Source organism: Anticarsia gemmatalis, chromosome 19 (assembly GCF_050436995.1).
Source record: "Anticarsia gemmatalis isolate Benzon Research Colony breed Stoneville strain chromosome 19, ilAntGemm2 primary, whole genome shotgun sequence".
Taxonomy (NCBI): Eukaryota; Metazoa; Arthropoda; class Insecta; order Lepidoptera; family Erebidae; genus Anticarsia; species Anticarsia gemmatalis.
The window spans coordinates 5639415-5656621 of NC_134763.1; the positions used below are offsets into that span (position 1 = coordinate 5639415).

At 34.1% G+C, this 17207-nt stretch overlaps 1 long non-coding RNA gene across 1 annotated transcript in view; it reads left to right on the plus strand.

Moving 5' to 3' along the window:
• Positions 1-3189: 3189 nt before the first annotated feature.
• LOC142981030 (uncharacterized) overlaps positions 3190-17207 on the plus strand; it is a 53901-nt gene continuing 39883 nt past the window's right edge. The window contains exon 1 of the long non-coding RNA XR_012959914.1: positions 3190-3325. This is a non-coding gene — a long non-coding RNA (uncharacterized LOC142981030). The remainder of the gene's footprint in view (positions 3326-17207) is intronic.

The window sequence follows — 17207 nt, forward strand, 5'->3', positions numbered from 1 at the left end:
TTTTCCTTAGGAATTTACAGAATGTTTTTCTTGATTTGGTATCAAAAACCGTATCTTTAAGAATCCCTAAATATTTCATAGGTACGCTAGGTACCGACATTTTGACGTCTTGGCCCTTCTTATTATGAAGATACTACGTCTTCAGCATACAATTCAAAATAGGCCTAAAACAACGTTACTCGCGCTAAACCTACCTACAAAATAATTACACGCTATAGTGGAATAATTTACTTCTATTGTATATACCAACACTTAGTTTACGAGCTGTTTGAAATTGTTTTCAGCTTAGCAACAGAATAATAACGATTGGTTATACTATAGATACATATAGTATATGTAAACTGTTTGTATACTGTGCACACGTATGCAAGTGCAGATAAATCAACAATAAGATTACATCACTGTGTCGAAGTGATGCTAGAATTAATAATAGATTTCATTACTACCGGTGATTACAATTTGTTAGATTACACTGATTTTGATTTAAGATTACATGACATTGATTATGTAAGATCCACATCAGTCTATCCCAAACTGGGTAGGTATATTGAAAAAAAATAACATAAGTACGCTTTATATTTGTCAATAGCTTCTGCCCGCGAGTTCATCCGCGTAAAAAGATTTCCCGAGGTAAAAAGCATCTCATTTCTGTTTCATCTTATCCAGGTTATAAGCTATCAGTGTCCTATGTCTTCCTCGTGAAAGGGTAACACTTACACAGTACTTTTCGTACGAGCAACGTTACTCCATCTATGTGTAGTAAGTAGATAATGCATTACGCTTGATTTGCTAGGCCGTTTTTTTCAGAGGACTGCTATACGTCTCAAATCTTTTCCGTAGAATCTGAATTCTGAATTAATCAAAAACAAAATCAATTCATATTTTATTCAGGTCAAACACATATTCACCAACGATTATCAAGAATACAAACAGTGAATTTTATTTTATCACTATTATTCCCAGATCAAGATCATTCAAGGATCGGTCAATTTAAAGCGCAAGCCCTTAAACGTTTCAAACCCCTTGAACATCTACAGGTTTCCCACAAAACAAGATCTGCATTCGGTACTGTCTCGAGAACACGTTCTCCCAATTGTTACCGGTTGTGAATAAAATGTGCCTCTTCAGGCTACAATAATAATTTCGGTTTTCTGACGGTTTAACCCGATTTTATTTAAAAGAGAGTAATATTATGAACATAATACATTATACCAGTGTGTACCGAGGGATATCGTGTTGTAGCCCAGGTAACTGGGTTGTAGAGGTCCAATAGATAATAGCTTCATGTAAAATTGCGTTCAGCTGAAAATGGTTGTATCGTTTAAATGGTGTTAAGCTGCATCCGACGAGACTGGAAGCCGACTACAACTTAGTGGAAAGAAAAGCTAGGCTAATGATGATTTTTTATTGACCTAGATTAAGTCAAAATAGAACGCATGTGTATTTTATCTCGTGCCATATATTTTTTCTGCATCACGCCTTCACATTTATTTTACTACAAGATCCAAGCGCTTTTTATTATTAAAAGTTATTGGTTGGATTTAGACGTTAGCAACAAATTTATGTTCATTACGTAGGATAGTCTTAAAATAAACATCACAACAAAAGGTTCTAGTATGCGGCAATATCGCTCGCGTCATCACTTCTGTATTATCGCAATTTCGTGGAAATGGCAACTTTACTAAACTTAGCTACAGTTATATGTAAGTTGATAAATTCCAGTATCCAATTTTAGAGGAAAAATCAGCCTTTAGAAATTAATAAATTAATCTCAAATTACTAATGTTACTTTTATTGAACTTATTTTTACTATAAGTAAATATAAATAAGTTGTTACTTATTTAGACAGTTATTTGTGAAATTACACTCACTACTACTAAGTAAAAAAAAAAAGTATTTGTCTGTCTAAGTATTTTGGTAAAAACGGTCATCGAATGCATGACCTTTATGCCTTGTACTATATTTTATGAATTATGTAAATATGCATAAATCTGAGAAATGTGCAATGAAAATAGCAGGAGGGTAAGATTGCAAAATGGTACACAATTTAGATGAAGGGTAGGGAAGGAAGTTAGTTCGAGAGTATGTTCTTAAAAGTTGAAAGTTTCAACTAACATGATACAGCATTTAAGAAATAACTAGTTAAGAACATGTTAGTGGCAAGGAAAGACTGAGTTGTTCTATTGTAAATAGAAATGGAGCCGAAATAAAAGGAAGAAGAGAAAAAGAGCTTGTTTCACACAAGCTTGCATGCATAGAAAATGCATGATGTGAAAAAGGCGAAGTATTGAACATTGATCCAGGGAAGTCACACAATAATCAAGAAGCAGAGGTAAGTATGGATACTTGATAGTGCATAAATACACATTCAAAAGTTTTACATATCGGTAACATAAATTATACTGCTTTTGCCTACCTTCTTAAGGCAAATTGTAAGAAATTATCGTTAAAAAATATTTGCTAGGTACCTGCTGAGTATTACTGAATTTTGGCAACGAGGACAAATAAATTAATAACATAGCTCATAAATAACTAACTTTACTAACATTATAAGGAATCCCTGATAAAGTTACAAAGAATTAATCTCGAAGCCTCCCCGACTAATCTCTGCAGACCTTTTGTACCCTCGACCGCTCTTACATAAATGTTCACGATTTTTGTTTCACGAGATGGGATAACCATCTGGGTGATTTCTTCAGGACAGTAGAGAGACTTCACAACCCAAACGGCAAATTATTCCATTTGTCAATCATTTGAACAACATGTGATACTTATGAAACTCAGTGATAACCATGTAAATAAACAAATGAATCAAACGTATCTGCTTATTTTGACGCTAAATGTTTTAATTATGTTCAATCATGCTCGTGTAAAATATTGTGATATCGTTGTAAATTGTCAACACAATAACATTGATCGTTTCGGAGCAGCCATGTTATACGGATTTGATTCCAAGAATACGGTTGACTACGTGTATCATTTGACCTTATTAAAAATCTGGAAGCAGCTCCAGCAGAGCGCAACTGTGTTTGGCAACACAACAGCAGCAAACTCGACGGCACATAATGACATAATTGGCGGGGGAGACGCTGCTGGCGGCGGGCGGCGCGGCGGGGGAGGGGGAGCGACGCGGGACGCATGCGCGGGTTTGACGGCCAAGGTCGAGGCCGCGCGATTCTGCCGCGCACCGCGCGCCGCGACGGCTGGTTTCTCTCGCGCGCCCTCTTCTGGAATCAACATCTGAGGGACAAATGCGCAGTAAACGACGCGAGTGATCCCGTATCCTGAAGCCCGAGACCCCCGAGGACTCACCATCAAAGCCGAGGTAAGCATTAAACGTTAATTTTCGCGAGCGCGTTCCACCGCAAGCAAAAATCGATCAGTTGTGTAATGTTTGTAATCACGCTTCCACTTATGTACGTATGTATACCTAGTAAGTATGGACGCTAGTTTGCGTGGCTTTCGGCAATCTGAATAAATTAGAGGAGCCGTATCGTTCAAGGCTCATAAATAATAACAGGAACTAAACGACAGATAGGTAACATTGGTGGTGTTGTAGGTAGTGTGAACAAATGATTTGTTCATTGCGCGAAATTGGTCAGCTCACCTTGCGCAGTGTCTCACGTCACTCGCTTCAACGCTAATCGTCTGAACAAACAATTTAACGTTGTTTTGGGAACTACATTATGTTTAAAATCAGTCTTGAATCCTCAAGGATGGCTGTTGGCGGTAGATGTTTGCTTCCACATATCAAATGAATACCCACTTTTTGTTATGTTTTTTGTGCTCACCGGCTGCTAAGTATCGTTAATAGTTCTAGAGTCAAAGTACCCACAACAAATACCTGTTCTTAGTGATATTTAATTCTTTTATTACTTCGGCTTATTAAACACAATTATGATATTGAAGATCGATAAGAAGTGTGCCAATTAACGTTATAAAATGGACGCTTCTAACTAATTTTAACGAACATATGGACGATATTGGGAATATTTAAAGAACGTTACCACATGTTTGCCGCATGCCGTAAATGAATTGATTTCATTGTTCTACTATAAATAAATTTAACAAGATCTCTTCATTGTCTGTCAATTACCACAGGCATATGATAATCCTACGTCATAAACGTGGTCCGCGATTCTAGTTTTGAATAAAACTACCTTCATTACTTACCTCATTGTATTAAGACTACCAGACAAAACTACTTATCTTTTTTTCATAAAAAATATTTACTTTGTCCCGGTTTTCCCTAATCATACCATATAATAGATATCTTTTACATTATATTTGAGAGAAAGAAAGTCTGTTCTATTTAGAAAAAAAAAATCTCCTTTGTTAAAAAATAAGGTTAATATTTGAAATGATTATATTATTATGCATTCTTAAACTGATTTAGAATAAAAAAAAATAATTTAATTAATTCTCATCAATTTAATGTAATAAATAAGACCACCATTGAAAATACATTCAGATAACTTCATACACACAAAGTCTTGGCTAACAATGTTCAACAATCAACACAGGTACATTTTTAACAACAAGGAATCGTTTCCTCCTTGTCTTTCATTTTCCATCTCTGTCGTACGTAAAGGGATGTTTAACAAATTGTTATTAAAGACTATATTATTCATAGCCCTGTCATGTAATAGATAGACGCAAGATGTTAGCTGGTGTGTACATAATGGTGCGTACACACTATATAACATAACATGCTATGTAACAGTTCAGCGTAAAACAATGTTATAAGACATTGCTGCAATATCACTTACTACTACAATACTTATGCTGTTATTAGTGAAGTATTGTAACTGGCCTTATTTTATATTTTAAGTTTGTGTATTCATACTGTTTAGCTGTAAGTTTTCTTTTGATTATTAAATAAAATACTTCGATTTATAAATAAAAACAAACATTTTTATTTCGTTAACAATATTCATACAATAAGATTGTGATTGAAGATTTCTTTTAAGTAGAAAATAGCCTGTAGTAGAAGACTTTGCTGATAATTAATTAATTAGATAGCTTATTGGTTGGAATTTTGACTGGGGTTTCATACATTTCCTGTCTTTACTTAGCAGATAGGTTACCTGACACTTATTCATAAACTGTAAAACTGGCAATAAATGTTATAAATCTTTGTTACATAGCATGTCATGTTATATAGTGTGTACGTACTATTACACGCTGTTTGTGTGAGTGTGTGTGTACGTATAGTTGTGTGTGTGACTCATCCCCCTGTATTTGGGTCAGGGGAAGCTGCGGGGTAGTTTGTGTAGGCGGCGAATCTTCTCCCTCTATCGACCCGCGCCCGCCCACTCGACAAAAAAATTGTTTATTGATGTTCCCTTGCAAAATAGTCACTAACGTTCCCGGTTATGTCTCCCGTGGATTCATTAGGATGTATTGTTCGAGTATGCTTACATTATTTATGTACTTGTATACAATGTTAATTAAAGAACCAATTTTCATATCGTAGAGTAACTTTCGAGACATTTTTATATTTTGGACCGTTTGTTTATAAAGAACATGTTAAATCTGTCTATTAGTTTCTCGTTATTTATCCGTCAACGATATTTAACATAGACAATTTATTACATTTTCCCTTTTTTGCTTATGCGCATTCTTGTAAATAAATAAAATATTTAAGATTATCCATAAAGACTATTTATTTACCAATATGAAATTTGTTTTTTTGCATATAAGTAACTATTTACCTGATAAATTATGTTAATAAATGAACTGTAAATTATGGATAGTATGAATTACAGAATAAAAAAAAATTGAGAATAAATAGTTAAGATTTTTTCTTGCAAAAATTTTTTGCAAGACAAAATCTTAACTTTTTAAAAGTTTCCTTTTAGAGTGTGGGTGTTTATTTTAAGACTTGCGGAAAGAGGGCTGTTATTTTAAAACCTTTGTCTATCTTTGGCGTTGAATCTCCGCACCGGATGTATCGATTCGTATGCGGACTTTTTATTCTAAAAAAACTTACACGGTTTCTACATTTGTTTAATTTATTACAATGTTTGATAACAGCTTTTGATACTCTGCTCTGATTTAAGTTATTTTAAAACGAGTTCGTAATTAACCTAATTGATTACTTCGCAAACGCTTATAGTAATATGTTTACCTTATTTTTCTTTTCTTTACTGTTCCTGATTTCAAGAAGTTTTTAAAATTGTTATGGCCTATTGGATTCTTTTATAGATTGGATTCTTTTATTCGTTTTTTTTTAGGAACATCTCGATGTTTGATAACGGGCTTGCTTTATAGCAAAACGATCGCATTTAACATAATTTTAGCAAAATGTCTATATCAGCCTATTTTTTGTGAAAATACACACGTAATATTACAAAAATAAATAATTCCCCGTTTACCTTTTCAAAACCACATTCAGGTAAATAAATTTGTATACGGCCTAAGAGGGTAGCGGTCCGGAGTAAGTGACCCGTCCAACTTTAGATGACTGGCCTCTGAGGATCTCTCTGTGTTCAACCCATGTCCTTACGTAAGCCTCCCGAGGGCTTTGATACTTTCCATAAGATACATAATAAATTATTTCAGGTAACAAGCTTATACTATACGAAATTTCGTTGTAGTTTTTCTTTCTATGTTACTAAAACACAAATCATTTAAATGGAAATTATTAAAACGCATTGAATACTTCAAACCACACTTATAATAAGTTATTGTATGGTACGGTATTACTGAATCTACCACTAGCTTAGACCGTTTTTTCTCATGTCAATGCCAATAACCCATAACTATGCCACTACTGGGCATGTCTGTCTCCTGAAATCTCCTCCCGGAATGAGGGAATAATTCGGCCTTGAATTCACCACAATATACTAACCCTCTTATTCATAAACTCACTATAAACCTATTTTAGTTAAAATACTACTACAATATGTTTTGTCCTTTTCATTTTACTAAGAAGTGAAAGAAACAAAAGTCTTTATGAGCCTTTTATAAGTTTATATATTTTTTGAATAATAGGGCTAATGTCTTAGAATATTTATTTTCTGAACCTTTTCTCTCCAAAGTTTAAAGTGTTTAATTATACATACCTACTTATAATAAAGGAACTTAATTTGCACAACTATGTGATAAAATGTCGTCAATATTATGATTATTGTTTTTTAATAAAATGCAACATGGTTTGTAACCAGTTCTTTCTAACAGCAAGTCAGCGAGGTATCGTGATTCATTTTGATTAAAACCTCTTTTACATAAATATATTCTCCATATTATTATTTGTTAAGATGACACCTAACTGGTCACAGTTATTATATTTCACTAGTTGTTTTTAAAGCTATTTTTGTATATAAATATTTTGCCAATACATAAAAATATTATTATATGTTATTATACTCTATCACAATCATAAGCAATATAAATAGGGATACAGCTTTAAGTCAAATTATTTATACTAACCTCAAACTGTAGTTAGTACATAGACATTAAAACCAATTGCACTCTGCTGTCTTGGACCACGAAAACATGTACCTATAATAGTCAAATATAACATTCAAACCATAAAATATTCAAGCAAAGCATCAATCTGATTACTTTTCCTTACCCAAAATACATAATTATAAAGAAAGAAACATGAAAAATAAAATATATTCTACCATTGATTGATCAAGGCAGGCCGGTATGGACCATAAAAAATACATGTATTCTTAATTAATTAGCAGTACCCTACATTAACTGATAAAGGTGTTTTTAAGAGCATAAAAATTTACACATAGTCAAATTCATCACAAAGACATTTTCATACCCAAATATACTGTTTTCTAAATGAAACATTAATTAAGACAACTTTAGACCAAATGACTTAACCTTACTTATACCTAAAAAGACACAAATTCAAAACAAATTATTCTCGCCTCCTTACCAATCAAATCTCCCAAGTACACTGAAAAAAAGCATCTTCAAAATGTTATACAATTAAAGATCAATCAATAATACCCGACACCGAATGACTTAACCTTACCTAAAGTATGCCTAAGTATATAAACATGAAAAACAAAGTATAGAACAAGGGTTATTCGTCCATTGAGGGAGCAGTGTTTACTTGGAGCCGGCTCCACCGCTCCAGCTGGGCGGGCGGGCGCGCGCCGATCGATCCACTGGGCAAGGACAAGGCCGCCCACACTGACACTAGTCACGAAGCGGTAACGTAACACCACGGTAATACGCAGTAACACCCTGGATTCATATCTGGGGAGAACTTAGACCCGCTCTCACTTACCTAACCAGAGCTAGATTCACTACATTTCAATTAAGCCAAACTATCTTCACAAAAAAATAATGTTCCTTCTAATTTATCCATTTTTGATCTATCCTTTCTAAAAGATAAGTTATTGAAAATGGCTATCAGTGTCAAAAGTGACTAGATTTTAGTGTTTTTAAATTCAGTGGTTCCAAAATGGCGTCATACAGGTACGTTTTTGAATCTCTATTGTTGTTTTCTGTTTTGTTTCTGTCTCTTTCTTCTGCTGTCGGGTGTCGCATTTGTTTATGTAACGTTAGATAATCTTCACTGTTAATCGACAAATGATTAAAAATTCACCTGAATTTTAAATTAAGTATGTTAAGTTACTAAATGAAAAAAAAAAGAAAATATTACACTAGATGTCAGTAACATCACTTAAGTTTAAAACTAACCATAATTTTTGATACTGATGTAACAAAATTCCATATATTTAGCTTATTAATTCATATTCGTAGAACTTAAGTCCAATAGTAGGCATCACAATTCGTATCATGTTGTCCAATAGCTAATAAATAGATAATAACAGTCCTTGACTTGCTTCATAGTATTATCGATTACTAAAACACCGCAACCTGCTTAAGCAATAAAATAAATGTATAAAGAAAGTTATTTATGTTAAGGTATACGTACGTACAAAGTCAACTCATTAATCTTAACAGGACAAAGGCCGTTCCTTCTATTTTAAGCAAAGGTCAATTAGAAATAAGGGTGATGGAGGATGAAATACAAACAGGTCACAATTGGCCGTTTTTGTGAAACAATAGAAAAGTTTTTGCTTTGTTAATTGGTTTTTTATTTTTGGTAAAATGTGTTTTGTGATAGCGTACTTTTAATTATTTTCGTCGTTAAAAAAATGGTCGTATTCCGCTTGTCGCACCAAGGATTCCAAATGCTCTTATAATATTCAGAAATAAGCATTGGCTATAAATATACATAGCAGTGAAACCTATTTCAATAAACCTATACCCTACGGTAGGAATTAGAATAGCCTTGCGAAATGTCAATACGTAGGGGCTAAAAAAGGAGGTATGTTAGAGCACCCGTTCGAATAGCACCTAGCCTAGTTCACGATTCACGAAGAGAACCTGTCAAACATTAGGTCGGGGAAAAAGTCTTTTCGCATTATAGTATGTATGAACTTGTAATAAAATCTTTTCTCTACACAAAAAAGCTCGATATTTGGGTACCTTACGAGCTCACTGAAAGAAACCTAAAGAACCGCATACTCATTTGTGATTCTTGAAGTCAAAGAGATTTTATTACAAGTTCATACATACTATAATGCGAAAAGACTTTTTCCCCGACCTAATGTAAGTGAGTAAGGCTAGGTGTTATATGAAAGGGTGCTCTAGATGGCCTACCTCCTGAAAAGAACTTACGTCATAGAAATTCGCTCGGACGTTTATTAAAAAAGCCTTAAATCGATTGCGGTGCGTGCGTTGGTGGTGACGCAAAAAATTCGTGAACCTACGTAGCTCAGTGTTCGCGGAGGTTTGTTGACGTAGTAATGTTACGTACGATCACAAATGTTACGATTTCAGGAGGTTATGACATTATTGTTTTGTCGCACATTTTGCCATCATTTGTGTTTACGATTTCTAAGTATTTCTAACATATGGGAAGATTTGTATCCGTTTTACTATCTGCACTAGTTACTAAGTAAATTTTAGCTTTATATGGATAAAATTACATAGCGAATCGGTTTTTAGTTTTTAGAATTCTCTCCAACGAATTAAAAAAAGCAAAATATACGTGTTAAAAACTCTAGATGTTTTAAGATCTATTTCATACCTCCTACACAGGATAGCTGACCACGTTTGCTTCAATATATTTTATTTAGTCGTTATTTAACGTTCTCGAGTCCCTGCGAACTTTAACCTTAAAGAGCAAAGGTGGGAAAGGTCAAACGTTCCGTGAAACGCAGAGGATGTAGCATTTATTATATAAACCCACACACTTTCCAGTCTATCTTGACTTATTGCTATGATATAAAAGGTTTTATTATGTCTTCATTCCACGTTATTCTTTGACTTTTTTGATAGAATTATAGTGAAATGTTTATTTTTAGATTTGATAGAACTTCACAAAACCACGTTTAAGATCTTAAAATTATAATTATTAATACCTATCTTATAAAACATCTTAAAAAAAATTAAAAAATAGTCGCATAAATGCAACTTTAGAATATTTTACGAATACTTAGTTTTGATTTACATCGTGACTGAATCTGACTTTAGGGCAGGATTGCTATCTTTCTAACAAATAAAAAGATAAGGAAAAGGGAATTAGAAAGTAATTACAGGGAGGCCAAAATCTAAACACATTTATGAATGTGAGTTCAACGCATGCATTACATTGCATTCATCCTTACCTTTGAAATTCCCATCGATACTGGCCAGAAGCAACGTTGAAGTTTAATTAAACTCTGCATGAATAATGAAGAAACAAATTGGTCCTAGATTATTATCTCCTTCGCGGTATTCTCTCAACTGACTAAGTAATCACTCAGGAATTGAGTTTACTGTAGCTCTCCTCTACACAAATTTGCTACTGCTAACTTGTTTTTCTTGGAAGTGCGTAAACAATTTAGGATAAGGCAGGCAGTAGTAGCTGCTACATCAGATCACATATAGGTTTGTTTTGTCAATGTCTTAACCAAAGTTACTGTGTTTTATAAATATAGGTAGGGTAAAGCACCCAGTAGTCAGCCTTTTAGTGAAAATGTCAATTTGATTTAGCCATATTTTTAACATTTACAACTAGATGTAAAATCATTAGTCATTGTATGAAAGGTAATTTATTAAACTTTAAGAAAAAAATAACAAAATATCATATTCATAAGTTTATTATGGAAAAAATCCACATTAAACAAAATATGGCACTTTTTACCAGTAGTCAGCCCCATTTCGCCAGTAGTCAGCCATGTCTTACCCAGTAGTCCGCCTCTTACTTACTCAATACAAATGTTCTATTTTAAATATATTTTTATTGAAATCTCCAGGAAATAAAGCACATTTGCAATAATACCATGCAGTACAATTTATACATCCATTAATTTTTAACCCCCGACGCAAAAAGAGGGGTGTTATAACGTTCGACGTGTCTGTCTGTGTGTCTGTCTGTCTTTGGCATCATAACTCCCGAAAGGATGCAGTGATTTCAATTTAGTTTTTTTTAAATTAAAGGTGACATATGTGCGAGTGTTTTTAGACATGTTTGATGAAAATCGGTGGAGCCGTTTAAAAGTTGTAGTGGGTTAAAGTGGGGAGATTAACCGAATGTCTGCAAATTTACTCGGACGGGGTCTCAAATGGCTTCGCATGCTGAGAAAGTTGGTGGTGGGATAGTCAGAATGGCTTAACCTAACCACCAACCTATAAAAAGTATGAAATAAAAAAATATATTGTGAAATCGGGGGTTTTCAAGATTTTAATTTATAGTTATTAGCACTTAGGTAATTTATTTCTAAATGTTTTCTAGTCAATCTTTCTTCACACGGTTCACAGCGATAAAAGTTTATTTTCTGTTCCTCCTTCTGTTTCTCAACTCTCCCCACTCTACATAAGGTGCTCTCTTCTATAAAACTATTTTAGCTTTCTTGATGTATTGATACATAAGTCAATGGTAGGCTAGGAAATGATAGAAGTAGGATAGGAAGGTAGATGATAGAAGTAACTGGTATCATTCCTTTCTTTTCTCATTTCCCAAAGTTCCTTCGTGTTTCGGAAGGCATGGTAAATTGTAGGTCCCGGCGGGCATTCAAGGATCTCTGGCAATCGTTGCCATTAGTCAGAAGCTTGAAAATCTGATAACCAGTCTTATGGTAGTCGTGGTATAGCCCAGGTAACTGGATTGTGGAGGTCATATAGGCAGTTGCTCTATGTAAAACACTGGTATTCAGCTGCATCCGGTGAAACTGGAAACTGATTCCAGCATATTGTGACCAGTTTCTTAGGGCAGTTTCGTAGTGCACTTAGTCTAGCTTAATGGTATTTGTGCGACTATTAAACGATTTCGGACTTGTAGTGTCATAATAATGTAGTCCAGTCATTATAGTAAGTTCACCTCGGAATCCGAGATACCCAGCTGTAAGTCTGTAAATACTTGTATATTGACACCCTAAAAGTTGTCTCAAAACCTACATATGGTAGGGTGTACGCAACTATAAAATTTCAAGGTCCAAAGTCCCAAAAACCGGTTTTTTGAGCTTTTTTTGTAAATATCTCCTTTCCTATGGAATTTTTGCATTCGTATTCATTACCAATATTGTATAGTATAAAATTCTCTACAAATTTTGTTTGAATTTTTTTTTTACGGTGAACCGTTTTCGAGATAGAGGGCGGAGAGCGCGCGGTCACAGGATCATTTCAAGTCAACCGGTGCCTCCGGTCGAAGATGCGCCATATATATAGTTGATGAACTATCGATAAATCAATGATTATAATAATAAATAAATTTAACCCATTACTGTCCCACTGCTGAGCAAGGGTCTTCTCCCGTAATGAGGGAGGGGTTAGGCCTTGAGTCCACCACGCTGGCCAAGTGCGGGTTGGGGACTTTGCATGCCCTCAATAAATGTATTTAACAAATTTTATTCATGCAAGGTTTCCTCACGATGTTTTCCTTCACCGTTGGAGCATGTGACAATTATTTCTAATACACACATAACTTCGAAAAGTCATTGGTGTCATCATTTTCTTCATAATTATATTAAATCTATATCTTTTCAATAATACTGATTTATTTGTTCTTTTTCATCATGTAAGAAGTTATTAATATTAATTAGGTTAAAATTCAAATATAGTGCCTATATTTTCATGAAAAATTCTGCAATTACATGGGCAGGTAAGTGTTGATAAGTTAATTAATACTGAATAAAAAGTGGATAGGATATGAAAAAAATGATGAAAAATAATGTAATAGTTAATAGAAATTGACAAATATTTATTAATCATTGATTTATCGATAGTTCATCAACTATAATATTTATGGCGCATCTTCGACCGGAGGCACCGGTTGACTTGAAATGATCCTGTGACCGCGCGCTCTCCCCCCTCTATCTCGAAAACGGTTCACCGTAAAAAAAAATTTCATACAAAATTTGTAGAGAATTTTATACTGTACAATATTGGTAATGAATACGAATGCAAAAATTCCATAGGAAATGAGATATTTACAAAAAAAGCTCAAAAAACCGGTTTTTGGGACTTTGGACCTTGAAATTTTATAGTTGCGAACACCCTACCATATGTAGGTTTTGAGACAACTTTTAGGGTGTTAATATACAAGTATTTACAGACTTACAGCTGGGTATCTCGAATTCCGAGATTCTTACCTAATTTAAGCTTAATTGACTGCACTAATGTGTGAAATGCCAAGTACTCGACTCGTTTCCATGATTTTCATAACGTTTTTGATCGCCACCATAGCACATGACAATTATTCCTCTTTATACAGAACTTTTGGTCTTTTTGATACGATATTATTCGAAAACAAGTAACTAAGTTTTGTGCCAACATAGCCGTCCACAAATTTGAACCCTAATGAAAGGATTTAAGACCCAATTTCATTTAGCAAAACTGACGGCCGACTATGGGATATGTAGGTCCAATGGTCGGCCTCATGAAATTCACTGACTTTATATACGGCCGACTACTGGTAAAATACTATTTTTGTCTTAGAAGAGTTTAGCTCAACGCAATAGTTATGTTGAGAAGTATTCGCCCTGTTAATTTCAACCACATATATGAGAATTGCAAAAAAACCAGTAGTCAGCCACTCATGGCCGAGTACTGGATCAACCTCATATTTTGCACACCCAATAGTCGGCCACGTTAATTTATAATACAAAAGACAAATAAAACGCCTGCAATGCATGATTTTATCGAAGATAAACTATTAAATACTAGCATAAAATATCAATTCGTTCCATATTGCATCAAATTTATTTAAAAACATGCCAAAAACTAAAACACGAATCCTTTACAAAAAAATAGTAATGGCGACGTTTTTGGCCATGTCTTTGATGGCAGTTCATAAGAATGAGTGTAACACGTCAACCTGCCATGCTATCGAATCGTAATTGTGCATATTAGTCAATAAGATTATACAGATTCGATTAATGATTATTTTATTGGTCTTTACTATTTTCTACACTAATTACATGGATATAAAGCCTGTAAAGGCTGACTACTGGTTGGGGGCTGACTACTGGGTGCTTTACCCTATTTCTCAGTAATTTGGCATTCACTTCATGTGGGTTTTGTCAAAAAACTGTCAGTAGCAAGTTTTCCTGCCTTTTGCTATCTGAGATTTCATTTTTATTTGTCTGCCAAATTGTGTCCCCATTTCTTCACTAGGACATATTTTTTCCCAGTGTTGAAATTAATTAATTGTTCAAATGTGTTGAATCAACACTTCAATTTACTCATCACGAACATGACAACAAACTACACAGATCTTCAAGAATAACTTAACTTGAAATGCCTATAATCCATATAAACATTAAACAAGACAGTTCACCGTATCTCCAGCAGACACTCAATGTATTCCACAGCGCTCTGCAAAATGTCAACCGGTATCCTCTCGTGTCGTGTTATTGGACGTCGATTTGAATTCCCAACACGCTTGCTTGCGACGAGATGGAACATGAAAATATTTGTTTTCCATCCCTCTGTATTGTTTTGTATGCCTTCGAATACGCCAAGCAAATCTATCGTGATTTGTGGTACAGATAACTCTTGAATTGATAAACAGATGTGAAACTTATTTATATTGACTGCGTGTTTTTTAAACGAAATACTTAGTTAAGTAGATGTTTAGTTTTAAGTTAGCGTTTTGGCTGGACCATAAAGAAAAAAGAATTCGTATAAAATATGTCAAAACATTGTTTCCTTGGTACTTGACTAGAAACTTGATAGTTGGTTTAATTTAAATGACCTTCGATCCTAAAGGATTATTTCCGAGGGGCTTTTTGTGGAACGTGCACTGCAGTCACCTAGGTATATCCTAATAACACAATTTGTATTCAAGGAAAGAGGTGACGCCCTCAAGCCTGAGTCACAGGCACCTGCCTTAGGTAACTGTGACAAAACAATTACATATATGTATAGGTACTGCAGTTATTCAGTACGTTTGTTGTTTGTAGACTTTCAAAAATAAAACGTAATCTTTGAGCATCTTGTCGACAAGTAAATGTTACTATTTTTCACAAATTGTTCTATAAGTTTTAAGGAAATTATAATTACCTTAGACTTGCAGGAATGCATAGTTCCCAATCCGGACTACACCCGCGCGGTAGTTGCTTAATTGGCAAAATGTAGACTTAAGCCTTTATCTGTTAAATAAAAAATAAGTATTTTTTTATTATACAATTGACTGAGTTGCTTGTTTCTATACTTAATTCACCGTGGTAAGCTATCAAGTTAGGCGTAGTAACTTACTTTAAAGATAATAGAATTCTAATTGTATCTGCTGATCGATTTTTCTTTGATGGTAATTGAAATTTTGAATAGCGGATTTTCTTTATATCAATTGACTGTAGTTAATATTAAATACTATCGTGCTATTTATACGCTAAGTTAAAAACAAATTGGCAGTTACGGATTTTTCAGATTAAGTCTTCAAACGCGATTGTTTTGCTGTAGTAGTTTTACAATAAACGTTAAAATCAAAGAATTTATTTATTTCTACTATAAATAGACTACAATGAAGTATCACAAAGTTAAACAGTTAACGTTCGACCGTTATTGATTGATGTGGCAAAGTTGGCTCAACATTTGGCTTAAACTCTCGACTACAATAGTGCTTGTATCAAGTAGCATCGAGCGGTCGCCCAAGGACCGCACGGTCTCTCGTTTAAATTGAACTATGTTAAAATGATTAAACTTTGGCTCGATTGTTGTATCATCTACATAACTTGGTTTTGCCGGACTTTATAGTAGTAAAACATACGTTTTTTGCGTACTTGTAAAAGCCCAGAATGATGTACCTACGATTAGTTACCAGTGAGAGAGTTTTCCTCAAAAATATCCCTATAGTTCTTACATGGAATTTTATATGGAAGGTTTATAAGCATAACAAAGTCACGATAAACTTAAATTCGTTCCAAGAATTGAACTGATGGGTCCGTTGTTCCGACCACGTGTTCAAAGTACTTGGTTTAAATAGTTCTGGGTATTTTAGTGGTTCCAAGAAGATGACAAAGTATCGTATAAAATTTATATATGGAGGAACGTCCTTATTAGTTAATTATAATGTTGCGATGTATTTTAAGTACTTTTCGTTAGAGTGTACCTCATATTATGGCATTGACTTTATAAATTAACTCTTCTAGGCGCGCGTCTTTATTTCTACAAATATTTAGACCTTACTTCACCTCACTGGCCATATGCGGCTTGAGCCCTTCAGATTCCATCAAGAACCGTTATAAAATTTCTATATTTATTTTCTGATAACGTTTTTTACCATTAGAGGAAAATTACCGTTTTTGCTGTATTTTTTACGTGCACTTGTGGTTTAGATCCGCCAGCATCCCGAGGGTTGGGAATATGCGTCTCTGTATAGCAATAGGCTTAATGGGTTTGCCTTCACTTGGACAACTCTGGCGTATTTTTTCCTTGGGAAAAGCTGTGCGTGACGTCATACTGATTACAAAACATAACGTTAGGTATTTGAGTATACGTTTTTTTAACTTTCCTCTTTACGAATCTAAAAATATTAAATTTTTTGTACGGAATACAGCATTTTTATCACAACTTGGTTGTTACTAAATAAGGATTTAATCATTACTTGAACATTCAGAATATTTTCCCATATTCACACGAACTCAGTTCACATAAGATGGCAAAGTAAGTGAATACAGATTTAAAAATTTATTTTAATTTCGTATGTTCTATTTATAGCGACCGCTGGAAGTACAAATGACAAT